This window comes from Urocitellus parryii, chromosome 1, assembly GCF_045843805.1.
Source record: "Urocitellus parryii isolate mUroPar1 chromosome 1, mUroPar1.hap1, whole genome shotgun sequence".
Classification (NCBI taxonomy): domain Eukaryota; kingdom Metazoa; phylum Chordata; class Mammalia; order Rodentia; family Sciuridae; genus Urocitellus; species Urocitellus parryii.
In genome coordinates this window covers 155,323,722-155,342,343 of record NC_135531.1, presented here as the reverse complement: position 1 = coordinate 155,342,343, position 18,622 = coordinate 155,323,722, and the positions used below count along the sequence as shown (strand labels likewise).

The window sequence follows — 18,622 nt, the reverse complement described above, 5'->3', positions numbered from 1 at the left end:
ATGATCAGACTCATGTTCTCCATGTACCATAGTCCTGCTCAGTGGTGGACAATGCTGTTGTGCCTAAAGTGATCTCCTGGCTGCTCACTTAAGAGTTTTCATTTGAACTCATAATTTCGCACCCTTTCACATGCAGAGGAGCACTTAGACAAAACAAATTTTACTCTGATTTTTAATCATTTTATATGTGATTGTGAAGAAATATATTATTGTCAAAATGTGTAAAGCTATTTACTTAACTCAGCATGTTCACTGACATATTGTGTAACTTTTAAATATATTACTGCCTTATCATTTTCTATAGCTGAACCTAGTGTCATTTTATGAAGGATAGATATAAAAGTATAAATCACATAACTATTATGGGAAATTTTTCTATACTTGGTCTTAATAAGTTGATACTAGGATATTAGTGTAACATGAAAAGCTCACATATGAAGAGCTTTATCCAATTATGAACTATAACCAGTAAAATAAGGATGATGCTGAAGCACATCTTTAGCATTTCCCTGAGAATAAATGTCTTGGAATAATTTTCCTTACAGCTTCCTTTACCTGTTTGTTCCTGAGACTGTAGATGAGAGGATTCAGGAAGGGAGGAATGATTGTGTAAAAGGCAGAGAAAACCAGGTCCTGGAGGTTGTCAGAGGTTGCTGAGGACCTCAGGTACACACCTGTGATGGAACTGAGGAAGACAAACATCACAAGGATGTTAGGGGTGCAGGTGGAGAAGGCCTTCCCTGGAGCTCTGGTGGGAATTTCAGCTCAGCATAAAATATGCAAATTTATGACATGATTATTATAGCAAAGCAACCACAAACAACTATTGCAACAGAGACAAGAAGAAGGACCATGTTGCTGGTGGTATCGAAACAGGAGAGCCTCAACAGAGAGGGGCCATCACAGAAGAACTGAAGGACCACGTTTGACTGGCAGAAGGACAACCAGAATATGTTCCAAGTGTGCAAACCTGCATACAGCAGACAATTAAGTAGAAAAGCCAGGTTCATGTAAACACAAAACTGAGGGTTCATGATGAGGGGGTAATATAGGGGCTGGCAGATGGCCATATAGCAGTCCCAGGCCATGATGGTGAGAAACAGAAGTTCAACACATGTACAGAAAATGACCAGGTAAATCTGTGTTGCACAGCCAGCCACTGAAATGGCTCTGATGCCCTTGAGAGAGTTGACACAGGCATTGGGGACAGTGATGGAAATAGTTTCCCTAACAAGGTACCCAGGTAGGTCAGTGGGAATACTGTGAAATAGAGAAAACTCAGATTATAGATATCAGGGGAGCCCAGAGGGAGAAATTCAGTTACCATGGTGAAATTGGACATAGAGTGGAAATTCTGGTTGTCTGAGAAGATAAACAGATAACAGAGAGAAAGCAAAAATATGATTAGTACAAGTGGATGGGCCTGGGTCTGTTGCTCAGTGGTAGAGCAGTTGAATAGTATGTGTGAGCCACTGGGATTGATTCTTAGCACTGCATATAAATTAAAAAAATAAATAAAATATAAATATTTTTACACAACTGAAACATATTTGAAAAATAATACAGTTAGTTTACACATTCATGTCCAATGTGTTTTCTTGTACTTTTTAGTATTTTCCTTGCAGAAAAAGGGCACTCTTGGTTTTTTGATATCTTTAATCATTTCTGAGCAGAGTACACTTCCCAGTGCAGGTGTGGAGGTCTACATCCCAGGGTCTGGGCCTGACCTGCAGGGCTTGTTCTCAGCTCCTCATCAGGCCTGCCTGACCTCCTGAGACTCCATGCAGAGCACTTCCAGGGTGGCCCATCTCTTCCCCATGACCTTGTGTGTCACCATGCATTTCTTTTGTTCTTCATTTTTATCACCTTCATTTTATTTCATTAATGCAATTATCCAAATTATTCATAATGTTGAAGTATTTATTCTCATGAACATGAAAAAAATATCATGAGTTAAGTTCTCCACAACAATTTCCCATTCAAAGCTCACAGTTCTGGTGTTACAGTAAACTGAGGTGTCCTAACTACACTTGGCTACTCTCCCGCTGCTCCCCAGGACATGAGTGGTGCTGTCTCATGGTCACACACCATCAAACAGGCACCTGTTCCTGTTCTCACTGGTGCTCTCTTTTCTTCTTCAAGAGATCAGAGTAAGATATTCATACCTACAGCTGACATTCACCTAAACTTCTATTTTTACCCTGTTGTGTTTATATTTCATGTTCAGCACTGAAAGAAAGAACAAGGCTCATTGTCAGAGAAAATGCCCATTTATTGAGGAACAGCTCTCCATATTTATAGAGCTGGGGGTGGTTTGACAGTTATGACTGATTCATGGCTGAAGGGTTTTACAATTGACATGGGGTGCTTTCTGATTGGGGGGTAAGGATCATATGTGTCAGCAGAGCTAGTTTGATTGGTAAGGATCATGTGAGCCAGAAGGGTTAGTCTGATTAATGAATAAGGATCATGTGAACCAGCAGGGCTAGTCTGATTGGTGGGTAAGGATCATGTGAGCAAGCAGCACTAACCATTAGGTAGCAGGATCATGTGAGCCAGCAGGGCTCACCATTGGATGGCAGGATCATGTGAGCCAGCAGGGCTCAGCATTGGATGGCTCTTCTTGGGGGATGGGGAAGTTAGTCTTTTGAGCTGGGGCAACTCCCAAGAAGCACCATGAAGTTAAAGATTCCTTTGCCTAAAAATTAAATTTCTTTAGTCTTCTAGACATCTTCTATTGTGATTCTTTCTTTCTTTTTAATTTCAATACCTTCGTTTTGTTTATTCATTTTCATGTGTTGCTGAGATTGAACCCAGTGCCTCACATATGCGAGGCAAACACACTTCCACAGAGTCACAACATCAGCCCTATATTTTTTCTTCAGAGTTTCATAATCATACAAAAAATACTGATTTAATACACTGAAAGGAAGATTTTTTCATATTTGAATAATTCCATAACAGCTCAGACCACTTCAATCCCAGGTTACCTCCATCATAATCTCCTCAGGCCTCTGTCATCCTGGGTCCTCTTTAGTCTCCTCTTTAGGGGCTGGGGATGTGGCTCAAGTGGTAGCATGCTTGCCTGGCATATGTGCACCCCGGGTTCCATCCTCAGTACCACATACAAACAAAGATGTTGTGTCCGCAGAAAAATAAAAAATAAATATTAAAAAATTCTCTCTCTCTCTCTCTCTCTCTCTCTCTCTCTCTCTCTCTCTCTCTCTGTCTCTCACTCTCTGTCTAAAAAATTTAAGCTTTAGATTTGATGAAGAAATAAAAACACTTCATGATAAACAAAAGTTAGAAGAATTTTTAGCTAGACAACTGGCACTACAATACATCCTTGGAAACATATTCCATGAAGAGGAAACAAAAAACAACAATGCAATTAGCAGAGGGAGGTAGTACCCTAAAAAAAACTAATCAAAGAAGAAAATCAAGTCAAGTTAAATAACAAAAGTAAATAAATATGACTGGACATGCAAAACATGTCTCAATAATAACCCTGAATATCAGTGGCCTAAACTCATATATCAAAAAACATAAGCCAGCAGATTGGATTAAAAAATCAGCAATATGCTGCCTCCAGGAGACTCATATGTTAGTAAAAGACATACACAGACTGATAATGAAAGGTTGGGAAAAATCATTCCACTCACATGGACTGTGGACGTAAGCAGGAGTTTCGATCCTCATGTCAGTAAAGTAGACTTCAAGCCAAAGTTAATCAAAAGGGAAAAAGATGGAAATTATATACTGCTCAAGGGAACCATACCAACAAGCCATAACAATCATAAATATATATTCCCCAAACAATTGAACAGCTATGTTCATCAAATTTTTCTCATGTTCAAGAGTTAACTTGACCAAAACACAATAATCTTGGATGACTTTAACACACCTCTCTCACACCTGGATAGATCTTCCAAACAAAAATTGAATAAAAAAAGAACTATAGATCTCAATAGTGTAATTAATAACTTTGACTTAACTGACATATATAGAATATAACAACCATCATCAAGTGGCTACACCTTCTTTTCAGCAGCACATGGATCCTTCTCTAAAATAGACCATATAAATTGCCACAGAGCAACTCTTAGCAAATACAAAAGAGTAGAGATACTACCCTGCATTTCATCAGATCATAATGGAATGAAATTTGAAATCAATGACAAAATAAAAAATAAAAATTACTCCAACACCTGGAGACTGAACAATATGTTACTGAATGAACAATGGGTTTCAGAAGATATCAAGGAGGAAATTGAAAAATTCCTAGAAGTAAATGAGAACATAGACACAACATATTGAAATCTCTGGGAAACTATGAAAGTGGTACTAAGAGGAAAGTTCATTGCATGGAGTTCATTACTTAAAAGAAGAAAAAGTCAACAAATGAATGACCTCACACTACATCTGAAAGCTCTAGAAAAAGAACAAATCAACACCAACAGCAGTAGAAGACAAGAAATAATCAAAATTAGAGGTGACATTGAAGCAAAAGAAACAACTGCAAAATCTGACAAAACAAAAATTTGTTCTTTGAAAAATTAAAAAAAAATTGACAGATACTTACCCATGCTAATGAGGAAAAGGAGAGAGAAAAATCAAATTATCAGCATATGTGATAAAAAAGGTACTATCACAAGAGATACTACAAAAATACAGAGGATAATTAGAAATTATTTTGAAAACATACACTCCAATAAAGTAGAGGATATTGAAGGCATTGACAAATTCTTAAGTCATACAATTTTCCCAGGATAAAGTCGGATGATATATACAATTTGAACAGACCAATATCAAGTGATGAAATGGAAGACACCATCAGAAGTCTACTACCAAACAAGAAAAGCTCAGGACTGGATGGATACAAATCCAAATTCTAAAAGACCTTTAAAGAAGAAGTAACATCAATAGTCTTCAATTTATTTCAGTTAATAGAAAAAGAGAGAGCACTCCCAAACTTATTCTATGAGGTAAATATCATCCTGAAAAACAGGAAGAGACACATCAAAGAAAGAAAACTTCAGACCAATATCTCTAATGAACATAGATATAAAATTTCTCAATAAAATTCTGGCAAATAAAATACAAAAACTTATCAAAAAGATCTTACACCAAAATCAAGTGGGATTCATCCCAGAGATGTAAGGTTGGTTCAACATATGAAAATTAATAAATGTAATTCATCACATCAATAGACTTAAAGACAAAAATCATATGGTATCTCAATAGATGCAGAAAAAGCATTTGACAAAATACACCTCCTTCATGTTCAAAACACCAGGAAAACTAGGGATAACAGGAACATATCTCAACATCATAAAGGCTATCAAGGCTAAGCCCCAGGCCAACATCATTCTAAATTGAGGAAATTTAAGGCATTCCCTCTAAAACTCGAAGGAGACAGGGATGCCCTCTTTCACCACTTCTATTTAACATTGTTCTTGAAGCACTGGCCAGAAAAATTAGACAGATGAAAGAAATTAAAGAGATACACAGGAAAACAAAAACTCAAATTTGCACTATTGGCTGACAATATGATTCTATATCTAGAAGATCCAAAAAGCTCCACCAGAAAATTTCTAGAACTAGTAAATGAATTCAGAAAAGTAGCAGGATATAAAATCAACACCCATAAATCAAAGGAATTTCTGTATATCTGTGACAAATCCTCTGAGAAGGAAATGAAAAAAACTACCCCATACATGATAACCTCAAAAAAAAAAGGTACTTGGGAGTCAACTTAATGAAAAATGTGAAAGAATTGTACAATGAAAACTACAGAACCCTAAATAGAGTAATCAAAGAAGATCTTAGAATATGGAAACATCTAACTTGCTCTTGGATAGGCAGAATTAATATCAAAATAACCATACTACCAAAAGCACTATGCAGATTTAATGAAATTCCAATCAAAATCCCAATGGTATTCCTCATAAAAAATTTTTAAAAATTCATGAAATTAATCTGAAATAAAGAGACCCAGAATAGCTAAAGCAATCCTTAGCAGGAAGAGTGAAGCAGGTGGCATCACTATACTAGAACTTAAGTTTAAACAATAGTAACAAAAAACAGCATGGTATTGGCACCAAAACAGACTGGTAGAACAATGGTACAAAATAGAGGACATAGAGACTAACCTACAAAATTACAATTATGTTAGACAAAGGTACAAAAACCATGCATTGAAGAAAAGATAGCTTCTTCAAAAAATGGTGCTGGGAAAACTGGAAATTCATACACAACAAAATGAAACTGAAAACTTCAACTCAAAGTGGATCAAGGATCTAGGAATTAAACCAGAGACCCTGAGCCTAATAGAAGAAAAAGTAGGCCCTAATCTTCATCACGTAGGATTAGGCCCCAACTTCCTTAATAAGACTCCTATAGTGCAAGAATTAAAACTAAGAATCAATAAATGGGATGGATTCAAAATGAAGAGTTTCTTCTCAGTAAAAGAAACAATCTGTGAGGTGAATAGAGAGCCTACATCTTGGGAGCAAATTTTTACCCCTCATACATCAGATAGAGCACTAATCTCTAGGGCATATAAAGAACTCAAAAAGCTAAACACCAAAATTGAAATAATCTGATCAATATTTAGGCCAAGGACCTGAACAGACACTTCTCAGAAGAGGATATACAATCAATGAACACATTTATGAAAAATGTTCATCACTGCTAGCAATTATAGAAAAGCAAGTAAAAACTACTCTAAGATTACATCTCTCTCCTTTAAGAATGTGAGCTATTATGAAGACAAACAACAATAAGAGTTGGCAAGAATGTGAGGAAAAAGGCACACTCAGACATGGATGGTGGGACTGAAAATTGGTGCAGCCAATATGAAAAGCATTATGGAGATTCTTTGGAAAACTTGGAATGGAACCACCATTTGACCCAGCTATCCTTCTTTTCAGTCTATACCCAAAGGACTTAAAAATAGCATACTGCAGCGAAACAGCCACATCAATGTTTATAGCAGCACAATTCACAACAGCAAAACTGTGGAACCAGGCTAAATGCCCTTCAGTAGATTAAGGTATTAAAAAAACAAGTGGCATGTACACACAATGGAATATAACTCAGCAGTAAACGAGAATAAAATCATGGCATTTGCAAGTAAATGGATGGCATTGGAGAAGATAATGCTAAGTGAAGTTAGCCAATCCCAAAAAACAAATGCAGAATGTTTTCTCTGACATAAGGAGACACTGACTCATAGTGAGTAGGGAGGGAGAGCATGGGAGGAATAGATGAACTCTAGATAGGGAAGAGGGATATGAGGGGAAGGGAGGGGGCAGGGGATTAGCAAGGATAGGACAGAGGGATGGGAGGGGAAGGGAGGGAGCAGGATGTTAGCAATGTTGGCAGAATGTGAGGGACATCAGTATCCAAAGTACATGTATAAAAACATGAATTGGCGTGGACATACTTTATATACAAAGAGATATAAAAAATGTGCTCTATATGTGTAATAAGAAAGAAAATGCATTCTGCTGTCATTTATTTAAAAAAATAAAAAAATTGTGCTCTATATGTGCAGTATAAATTATAATGAATTCTGCTGTCGAATATAACAATTTAAAATTTAAAAAATAAATAAATAAAACACTACCAGCACCAAAAACAACAAAATGACTATCACAATAAAAGATATAAGTTTACATTACAAATTAAAGAAAAGTGAGGGGAAATATAAGAGTTAGCATGGCCCAGACATATGTGCCAGACAACTATGGTCCATTTCTACATTATTATTAGGAATAAGTCATTAGCACAACACTACAGGAGTAAGATATGTGGAAGACAAACCATCAGAAAGCTGACATCAATGCATGGACATAATCAAAGACTGGCCCCTGTCGTGGTCAAAGAATCACAGGCTTCTGTTCCTTGTGGAAAGATGTGAATGTTGGGACACAGGGTGCATTAACCATTGCCCTCTCTTTACTTCACAGAAAGGAGTATTTTCTTATGCCTGGTCCAGATGGAGAAAAATATTACTGTTAAATTATTTACATTTTGAGAATTGGTGCATGGAGCCCGGTGGAGGGAGTGGATTCCCGGGAAGTGTGTGTAGAGTGCCAGTGAGAGTTCTGGAATAAAGAATTGCTGTTTAAACATACAAAAAAAAATCTTTACATTTTGGCTACAATTTCTTTAGGATTTGATTTTTTATATATTTTATAACTAAATAAATTGACAAATTATGTATTACAATGTTTACAAGTAGGTTCTACATTGTTTGGAATAAGAGCAAATTATATGAGAATAAATTATCTCCTAGAGTTTTCTTTGGTGTCAGAATTTGATATAGGTAACTGACATATGGGATGATTCTTTAAAATACATAACCACAAATGATTTCAGCAAATATATTGAATTATATTTAATCATTAAAAGATGCATTGATGAAATTACACATTCTATAATAGGTCCATGGAAATGATATGGTAAGACACAGAAAAATACCTTATGAAATAACTCATCTTCTAATAATGTAATAGAAAGGTAGACAATGTAACTTGTAAAGCATAAATATGAAGAGTATTGTATCTAATTAAGAACCAAGATCAATGAAATTAGCATGATGCTGAAATGTTATCTTTATTATTTCCCTGACAATAACTGTCTTTGAATTACTCTGCTCACAGCTTCCTTTACCTGTTTATTCCTGAGACTGTAGATAAGAGGATTTAGGAAGGGGGGAATCATGGTGTAAAAGGCAGAGAGAACCATGTCCTGGAGGGTGTCAGAGGTTGCTGAGGACCTCAGGTACACACTTGAGCCAGAACTGATGAAGACGGACACCACGATGATGTGAGGGGTGCAGGTGGAGAAGGCCTTCCCTGGAGCTCTGGTGGGAAATTTCAGCACAGCAGAAAATATGCGAATGTATGACACGGCAATAAAAAGGAAGCAGCCACCGAAAATGACCACAGCAGAGACAAGAAGAAGGACCATGTTGCTGGTGGTGTCAGAGCAGGAGAGCCTCAGCAGAGAGGGGATGTCACAGAAGAACTGGTGTACCACGTTTGACTGGCAGAAAGACAGCCGGGATGTGTTCCCAGTGTGCACACCTGCATACAGCAGACCACTGAGAAGGGAAGCCAGGGTCATGTGGATACAAAACTGAGGGTTCATGATGAGGGGGTACTGGAGGGGCTGGCAGATAGCCACATAGCGGTCCCAGGCCATGATGGAGAGAATCAAAATCTCTACATATGCACAAAAAAAAGGACCAAGAAGATCTGTGTTGCACAACCAGTCACTGAAATGACCCAGTTGATAGTGAGAGAGTTGACAAAGGCATTGGGGACAGTGATGGAAATGTAGCACATGTCCAAGATGGACAGGTTCCTGAGGAAGAAGTACATGGGTGTGTGCAGGTTCTGGTCAACAGTGGTGACAGTGACAATGATAAGGTTGCCTAACAAGGTACCCAGGTAGGTCATTGGGAATACTGTGAAATAGATAAAACTCAGATCCCAGCCATCAGGAGAGCCCAGGAGGAGAAATTCAGTTACCATGGTGGCATTGGCCATTTGCTGAAAATTCTGGTTGTCTGGGAAGATAAATGGATGAGAGAGGAAGCAAAAAATAATTAATTCAATTATTTTACATATTTATGTCCAGAGTGTTTTCTTGTATTTCGCATTAGCTTTCTCTACAAAGGAAAGTTCACTCTTTTTCTCTGATATTTTTAAACATTTTTAATCATAGTGCAACTCCCAGTGCAGGAGTGGAGGTCTGCAGCCCAGGGTCTTTGTGTGCCCTTCAGAGCTTTTCCTCAGCTACTCATCAGGCCTCCTCTGACCTCCTGAGACATCCATGCAGAGTACTAGAAAGCATTTGTCACCTTCTTTCCTGTTTGAGACCTGTGTGAGAGTGCGTTCTTTAATGCTCTGTAATTTAGTTACCTCATTGTCTTCCATAAATAAAAGTTCACCACATTTTTGCCTTTGTATACACACTAAATAATTCAAATTATAATTTATAAATATTTTTGTAGATATGGTTTCAGAGACTTTATCATCATGAACATAAAAATCTCTTACATGCTCACCAGACCTGTTTCAGCTCCCGCAGGGGCTAGTTTTTTCTCCAGCAGATCAGTGTAAGGTCTTTAGAGACTGACATTCTACAAAACTTCTACTTTTTACCTTAATATATTTTTACTCATTGCTCAGCACCATGAAGTTGAAGATCCCTTTGTCTACATAATAATTGTTCCTTTTTTTGACACCTCCCCTTATATACCAATCTTCTTAAAGTTATCATAAGTGTACAGAAAGTTACTGACTGCATACCCTAAAAGGAATGTTTTGCTCATAGTTATAACACTCCTGCATCACCTCATACTGGTTCAATCCTTTGTCACCAAAATATCTCCTCAGCCCTCTGCAACCTGAGTCCATCTCAGCACCTTGCCAGGTTAACCACACTCACCCTTGGAAAAGAGACTTTCCTGATGAGCCTGCCTGGGCTGCTCTGAAAATGTGTGTGTCCCCCAAGGTCATTGGTGGGTGGCCAGACTCATGAACTTTACTGTTAATTTCACAGTGTTGGTGAAGTTCAAGGTGTCCTACTTAATCTACCTGCAATCTTTTGCTAGCCTCATCCCCCATTCCTCCCTGACACAAAACTGAACTCAAACTTCAGTGACCTCCTTGTTCACAGCATATCCTGGATCTTGGTGGCTGAGCCTCTTTTCTACCAAGACATAATTGATTTAGTTTTCCCCATTACTATATACTGTTCTTTAAAGAGGTTGAAATGCAACTTTTTCTCCAAATCCCTTTCTTAGCCTCTATTTTTTTCTTATACATTTCTGTTAGTGTTAGAAGTCGACATGTTATTTTACTTTTTAGTACATCTATAAGTACTAGTCAACCAAATCACTGGTATAAATTACTTGATTTTTGAACGTTGTATCATTCATCTTTTTATTCTCTTAGTAGCAAGTAAGTGACTTCGTGCATAGTAGTTAATAAAAAATGCAATGTAGTACAATTGACTAACTGCTAACATGAACTAAGATTCTTTATTCCACTAATTTACAAGTGAGTACTGTCTAAATCAGTGGTGCTCATTCTTCACTTCTTTAAGAAATACAGTGTGTGTTCATTTGAGATAACATATCCCCACTTCTGTGCAGAAAGAAAGATTTTTTTCAAAGCAGGCAATCTTGACAAATATTTACTAAGGATTTATAATATGGCAAAATCAGCTGCAGATACTGAGTTTTAGTAAAAGATTGTTTTTTTAAAAAAAAACATTATTTCAGTACTGTGAAGGAAAAAAATAAAATGATACATATATAAAAATTCAAATTAATATGAAAACTTCTGAATGTGATATATGATGAGACTAATAAGGAAATCTGCCAGACTTTTTACCCTTTAACCTGGATTCCAGGAGCTACAGGAGCTCCTGTTGATCACCTCAGGACATCCTGTAATATACAGATGGGACATCAAGATGGGTGCAAATCTAGAAGGTGCATAGGACTACAGAGACATTTTCTTTCTTTATTATTGTTTTCTACACTAAGGCAAATACTGCCTTTCCTTCTCCAATAGAACTTAGCAAATTCTCCACAAACCAGTTTGAGTTACATTAATTACTTGATGCCCTCCTTTGTGTGATTTTGCTATGGTTTCAAAAATTCTTCTGAATTTGAATTTCTTTTTTCATATATCAGTCTTCAAAAACTTCCATTTATGGAGCACCAATCCAAAGTCATGCATAAATACAATAAAATAAATGTACAAAGCACTGACTGATTTTTACAGAGAGCCTCAAATAATTTCAGTAGATTCTAAAGATAGGATGACTTTTTTGAACCTGGATTTTTAAAATAAAAGTATGGCTCAGATTGCATAGATTGGCCTTAATATTTTGGTGTGATTCCATTCCACATTCTCATTTAAGGGGTAAAGATGCTTATAGAGGATTCTCTCATAAAGACAATAAGATGAAGGTATAAATAACAGAAAGGAATGGTAGAAGTGAGAGTCAGCACAATGTTTGTGAGGAGAACTAGCATATTTTAACTCCAGGAACATGAAGAGGGACTGCCCAGGTGGTTTCTCTGTAACTGGTAAAAGCTGAGAATTTTCTATTTTTAATTTCTCTTGATAGTGTTTCAAATAATGAATTACATAATGAACAGAGCACTTCAAAACTGCAAATATTCCTTGGTTTGGAAGACACAAGAATAAATTATTTTCTAAATTATATCTTAATTATTGATCAGTGTTCTTATAAGCCATTAAAAATGCTGAGGCACATATATTCTGAAAATAAAAATATGCTTCCAAATGTTGCACAACATTATTTTTATATTTATTCCACTGGATACACACATCCTCATAGCCATACATAACATATATTTAGTATAAAAACTTAAGAATACAATTGAAAACTTGGGCATAGTGGTGCATGTCTATAACTCCAGGAGCTCAGGAGGCTGAGACAGGAAAATTTCAAATTAAAAGTTAGCCTCAGCAACTTGTCAAGACCCTGTCTCAGAATAAATGTTCAAAAGGGCTTGGAAGTTGCTCAATGATTAAGAAACCCTGGGTTCAATCCCTGACACCAAACAAACAAACAATAAATAATTGAAAACATGTTTTTGTGAACAAAAGAAATAAGATTAATGTTCAAAATATTTCAAAGAATATTGCCTACCACTTTAAATATTTTTCCCATAGTTATTGACTTAGGTGCATGTGTATGAGATATATAAAATCATTCCTATCTACCTATCTATCCTATACCATGTTTTGCACTTTATTCTTGTTGTCTTAATGTGAATGTTTTTATTAGTCTTCTATGGAATTTCTGTGCAGACTACTTTGGGCATTATCCAAGTGTACTAATAGTTAAAGTAATCTGAAGAAAAGAATTTTAAACCAACAAGAAGCAACACAAAGACATATTACACACTTTACTTCCATATACCATGCAGATGTCCCTAGGGTCCCTGTGTTCCTATTGCAGTGGTCGCAATCACCGTGAACATCATAATGCAGTTATAAGGACTCTCTCTGCTTCCTGTGTTCTTCTCAGAATTCACCAAACTCTTCCTGGGCTACCTGACTCTTTGGATGAAATTGCAATTTGCAGAGCAGAATAATGATGAATCTTAGATGCATTTGGACTCTAAATGCCAAGTACTCACTCCTGAGTGTCACATGTTCTCCATGATGTTGCAGTACTGAATCTCTCCTTGGCTTCTCCCATCCACTGTGTCTACAGCCAGGCTGGATCTGTCCTGTCAGCCCAGTGCCTTGTGGGATGTGGGGAGCTCAGTCACTACTGCTTTATGTGAGCATGGTACCGGGCCAATGGGAGCAGGGCCCCTGGGAGCCCAGAGCTCAGGCTGCAGGGCCAGCAGGAGGCCTGAACCCACCATCAGACAGTGGAACCTGTAGAGCCCAGGAGAGAGGACCAGGCCACATGCCAGTATGGACAGTGGATGACACATGGGAACTCCTCTGCTGGGCATTGACTTTAGTCGTTATTGAGAAACCAATGACACTGAGGAGAGAATGATGGTGCTCACTGGGTGTGTTTTCATCTCTGCCCTCCTTCACCTCAGTGTCAGTTACAAGTAGGTATTTGTATGGATTAGTTAACATTAAGTGTGGTGGGCAGCTCTCACTCATTACCAACCTGTAAGAGGCAAACATCTAAAACTACCTCCAGTTCAGCAACAAAAGTTTCTTATCATTAAGATGAAATCCACATGATTTAAAATTAACCTTTGTAACAGTTTATCGTTCTCACATCAGTGTGAGTTACCACACTGCATAATTGTACATTTTCCAGCTACATCTTTTCCAAAATAATTTTTACTTCAAAATGACCAACTAACCCATTACATACATTGTGCATATAATCCCTAACTGCAGTCACTGGAAACTAAATGTATTTTGTATCTTTGAATTTATATATTTGTGAAATTTCATATAAATAAAGTCACTCCGTATATGAAGTGTATTCTGGCTAAAGTGAGCATAACATCATTGAAATTAGTCCACTTTATAGCATGTATCATTTGATCATTTCTGAAAGATGAAAGAAAAACCATCATTTACATATGCCAGAAATATTTTAATCAACATATCTATTTGTGGACATATTTTTTTAATTCTCTAGTATAATTTGACTGATTTGTTTTGTTACCTTATATTTTGTCGTATTTGACTTCTCTGGTAAACAGTCTACATTCTCTATGATTATGTTTAGAACCTGTTTTGGTGAGCTTTGCATTGCTGTGACAAAAATACCTGAACAAAAACAAAAAACAGCCAGGCACTGTGGTGCATGCATATCATCCCAACAGCTCCTGAGGCTAAGGCAGGAGAATTGTGAGTTCAAAGCCAGCCTCAGCAATAGCTAGGCACTTAGAAACTCAGTGAGGCCCTGTCCCTAACTAAAATACAAAAATAGGGCTGGGGATATGCCTCAGTGGTTGAATGATCCTCAGTTCAATCCCCAGTACTGCAAGAAGAAAAAAAAAATTCCTCAGATTCTCTCAGCCACTTTCCTGATGTCTCTGTGTGAAATGCTTAGCATATCTTTAGGTGCTAGTATCCATTACAATTACACCTTCCTTGGCCCTAGTTTCTTAAATAATCCTTTCAAATCTCTGATTCAATTTAGTTTTTAACTCTACTACTATAAACTACTGCTTTATTATAATGCAATATATCTCTGGTATTAATATAAATATTCTAAAGTCTTTTTAAAACTTAGAAAAGTTTGAATGTTCTGGCATGATATTCTCAGTCATGAATATTACCGTGAAACACACTCTAGAATAAGTTACTACATTTTCTTGGTGGTTGCTAAACTCACATCAAATTTCTAACTACGTGTTGTTCTAAGTGTTTTGTCTTCTGAAGTTTTGATTCTATAAAGCACTGAAAAAACACAATCACAATAAAGGATCTAACAAGTACTCTTAAATATTGTTTCCTTAAAGGGTAGGGTTAATATTTCAGAAGAGCTCTCTTTCCAATACATATCTTTCACATAATTTATATTACTATAAAAAATCTATTTCTTTGTTCATGACTAATATACAAAGAAAATGTTTTTGCTAAATTCTGCAGAAATTTTATACCATTCTCATGCACCTACAGGGTTTTGTGTTATTTGATACAAGATTTGAGATATCACAAATTCTAATATCAAAGTTTCCTTTTTTTGTATCTATTGCTACCAGATATTATGATATAAAACATCTTAAAACAGGTGTTAAATATCCAACAGCTTTCATCAAGAGGGGCACCTTTCAATAGAACAGGTGTTTGCTTCTTAGTTTGAATCCATGCTACTTGTTGATTCTTGATTTTCCTTCTTGAGCTTTAGGAGTCTTGTTAAAGAAGTCCAGTGCTAAGCTGACATGATAAAAATTTGGGCCGACTTTTGGAATGGAGTCAAACTAAAAAGATTTTTCTTAGAAAAAAACAAATAATAACATGAAGAGACATCCTACATAACGAGAGAAAATCTTTACAACATGCAACTCAGGTACAGTGCTAATCTCCAGGATATATAAAGAACTCAAAAAACTTAACTCAAAAAAATGAGAGGAAAAAAAAAACACAAATAATTCAATCAGTAAATGGGCTAAATAACTGAACAGATACTGCACAGAAGAGAAAATGCAATTGATCAACAAATATGTGAAAAATGTTCAACATCTGTAGCAATTAGAGAAATGTAAATTAAAATTCCAATCAGAATGGAAATTATCAAGAATACAAATAAGCATTGGCAAGGAGGTGGGTGAAAAGGTACACTCATACATTGCAGGTGGGATTGCAAATTGGTGCAAACACTCTGGAAATCACTATGGAGATTCTGCAGAAAATTTAGAATGACAGAGTGATTCTTTGTGCAAGCGGCCACATTTATCTATATCAATAAGTTACATTAGGTCATTAGTACCATAACCACATTATTGTTTGGAGTATCACTGAGGTCACTTATTCTGCAGTTACATTTCACAGTTACAATTTGCAATGTCAGGAGCTTTGTACAGCTCTCCAGAAAGTCCATTGTCTGAAGGTACTATTAGGTGGGCAGCTCCAGGAGCACAGTAGCTTGATGAAATATTGTAGTTATCTAGCCAGCAAATTCTTCTATTCCCAGGAGCTATGTGCCTAAGATCAAGATTGAAACCCTCGTGAAGAGCATTACTACAGTGGCCAGGCATCCCTTGTCTTTAACAGGGAAGTTTTCCAGCAGCCAGGCATTCTGCACCTTTGCACAGAAACTTCCTATCCACCAAGCATGTGACAGTCATGAAGTTAATCAGAGACCCAATCTCAAATGCAGAATTCCTACAAACCACCACTTGACCCAGCTATCCCACTCTTTGGTTTGTATCCAAAGGACAATGTAGGCAAACAATTGTGACACAGCCACATCAATATTTATGGCAGCTCAATTCACAATAGCTAAACTATGGAACCAACCTAGGTGCCCTTCAACAGAATGTATAAATAAATGTGGTATATATAATTGGAATATTACTCAGCATTAAAGAAGAATAAAATTACAGCATTTGGAGGTAAATGGATGAAGCTGCAGAAAATCATACTGATGGAAATAAGCCAATTCCAAAAAACCAAAGGCCCAATGTTTTCTCTGATACACAGATGCTGATCTGTAATGGTGGGAGGGCTAGGAAAGAATGGAGAAACTTTAAATTGGACAGAGGGGAGTTAGGGTAGGAGATTGTGGGGCGGGAAGACAGTGGAATGAGGACATTATTATTCTATATACACATGTGATTGCACCACACATGACTCTGCCTCATGTACAGCCAGAGGATGAGAAGTTGTGCTCCAAATATTTACAATGTGCCAAAATGCCTTTTGCTACCATGTAAAACTAATTAATTAGGACAAATAAAATAATCAACATCTATACAAAAAAGAACTGGTGTGTATAATTTGATTTCTTTCCAACTTTTTACATTAAATTTAAAATTAATTTAACTAGCCCTCTCATCTACGTAAAATGTCCAATACTACTCACTGGGATTCAGTAAGCTATAGTTGAAGAGGAAATGCATATAAAGGTGGAGTGTACAGACTTTAACTGAGGTTCATTGAATGTCTTTCTATTCTAGCAGGGAACATTGGAGCAATCAGAACCAGAAGCCATGGGACACAGTGTGGGGATGGTTGGATCCTGTTAAGCAATTCAAAGCTTCCTGCAGCAGTCAGTACTGGGGTGCTCATCTGCTCCTACCACAAGAATTCCCTTGCCTAAAAACTTCAATAAGTGTATTCATCAATCAATCGTATATGTTTATTATTTTGTAATAATATTATTAGGTAATAAGTACATTTATATTTTTCCCCATATTTTCATTTTAGTATAATGGTGAAAAAAATTGTTTTTTCAGAATTTATAATTTAAAATCTGAATGTGATATCATATAAATATTTTTTCTCATTGTGTTATATAATAATACTAGATAAACTTGTTCTTAAGAATCTGTCAGTTACTATTGCTAATTATCAAAGTATATGCCAGTGAGGGCACGAGAATACTTGGAGAGAAATATTTTGTGGGAGGTGATGAAAGACTGCTACAAGACAGGTGTGGTGGTGAAAGCCTGCAATCACAATGCCTAAGGAGACTAAGGCAGGAGGATCAGAGGTATCAAGACAGAATTACCGAGGCGGGTCAGGCCCAGCAACCAGCCAAGGGACTGCAGCTACACGCGCCTGCGGGGAACGCGGACCAGACCCACTAGGACAGGTCCGGCGGATGGCTGAGGGCTAGGCCCGTCCCCTCCCCCAGTGTCTGCAGGTAGGCGGGACTGTGAACACCAGCAGAGCGGGCCCAAAGCCTGCTGAGGGGCGGAACCGGCCCCTCCCCCAGTGCCTGCAAGCTAGGCGAACCTGCAACCCATCGGGAGGTTAGGCCCAGCAACCTATGGAGTGACACAGGTGCCCCTGGCGCCTGCTGGGTAGGTGGACCTTTGACCGACCAGCAAAGCAGACCTAGGGCCTGCCAGCATGGTAGACGGATCACACTAATTGGAGGAGGATCACAGCCACTACCTGCCCTGCAAGGGTGATTTTTCAACTATACAAGAGCAATATAAATAAATAGAGGGGGAAAATATCAAAGACACAACAATTTCACCAAGCAGAAAGAAACGCCAGCAGTATGAAACGACAAGGAAAGAAAGGACCACAGGCAATGCAGGTCAACTCAACTTTAGAAGAGGTAATAGCTGCAACAGATGGAATGTCAGATAGAGAGCTCAGGACATACATGCTTCAGATGATCTGGAGTCTCAAGGAAGACATGAGACAGCAAAATCAGACAATGAAAGATCACATTGACAAACAAATCCAGGAAGTAAAAGATCAATTTCACAGGGAGATAGAGGTAATAAAAAACAAACAAATAGAAATACTAGGAATGCAGGAAACAATAAACCAACTTAAAAACTCAATTGAGAATACTACCAGCAGAGTGGATCACTTAGAAGATAGAACATCAGACAATGAAGACAGAGTATTTCAACTTGAAAAGAACATAGATAGCTCAGCAAGTCTACTAA

At 37.3% G+C, this 18,622-nt stretch overlaps 2 pseudogenes; both read right to left on the bottom strand.

The window, feature by feature from the left end:
• Positions 1-498: 498 nt before the first annotated feature.
• LOC113177724 (olfactory receptor 14C36-like) lies at positions 499-8,504 on the bottom strand (annotated as a pseudogene).
• Positions 8,505-8,625: 121 nt separating this feature from the next.
• Positions 8,626-9,560, bottom strand: LOC113177725 (olfactory receptor 14C36-like; annotated as a pseudogene).
• Between the last annotated feature and the right edge of the window lie 9,062 nt (positions 9,561-18,622).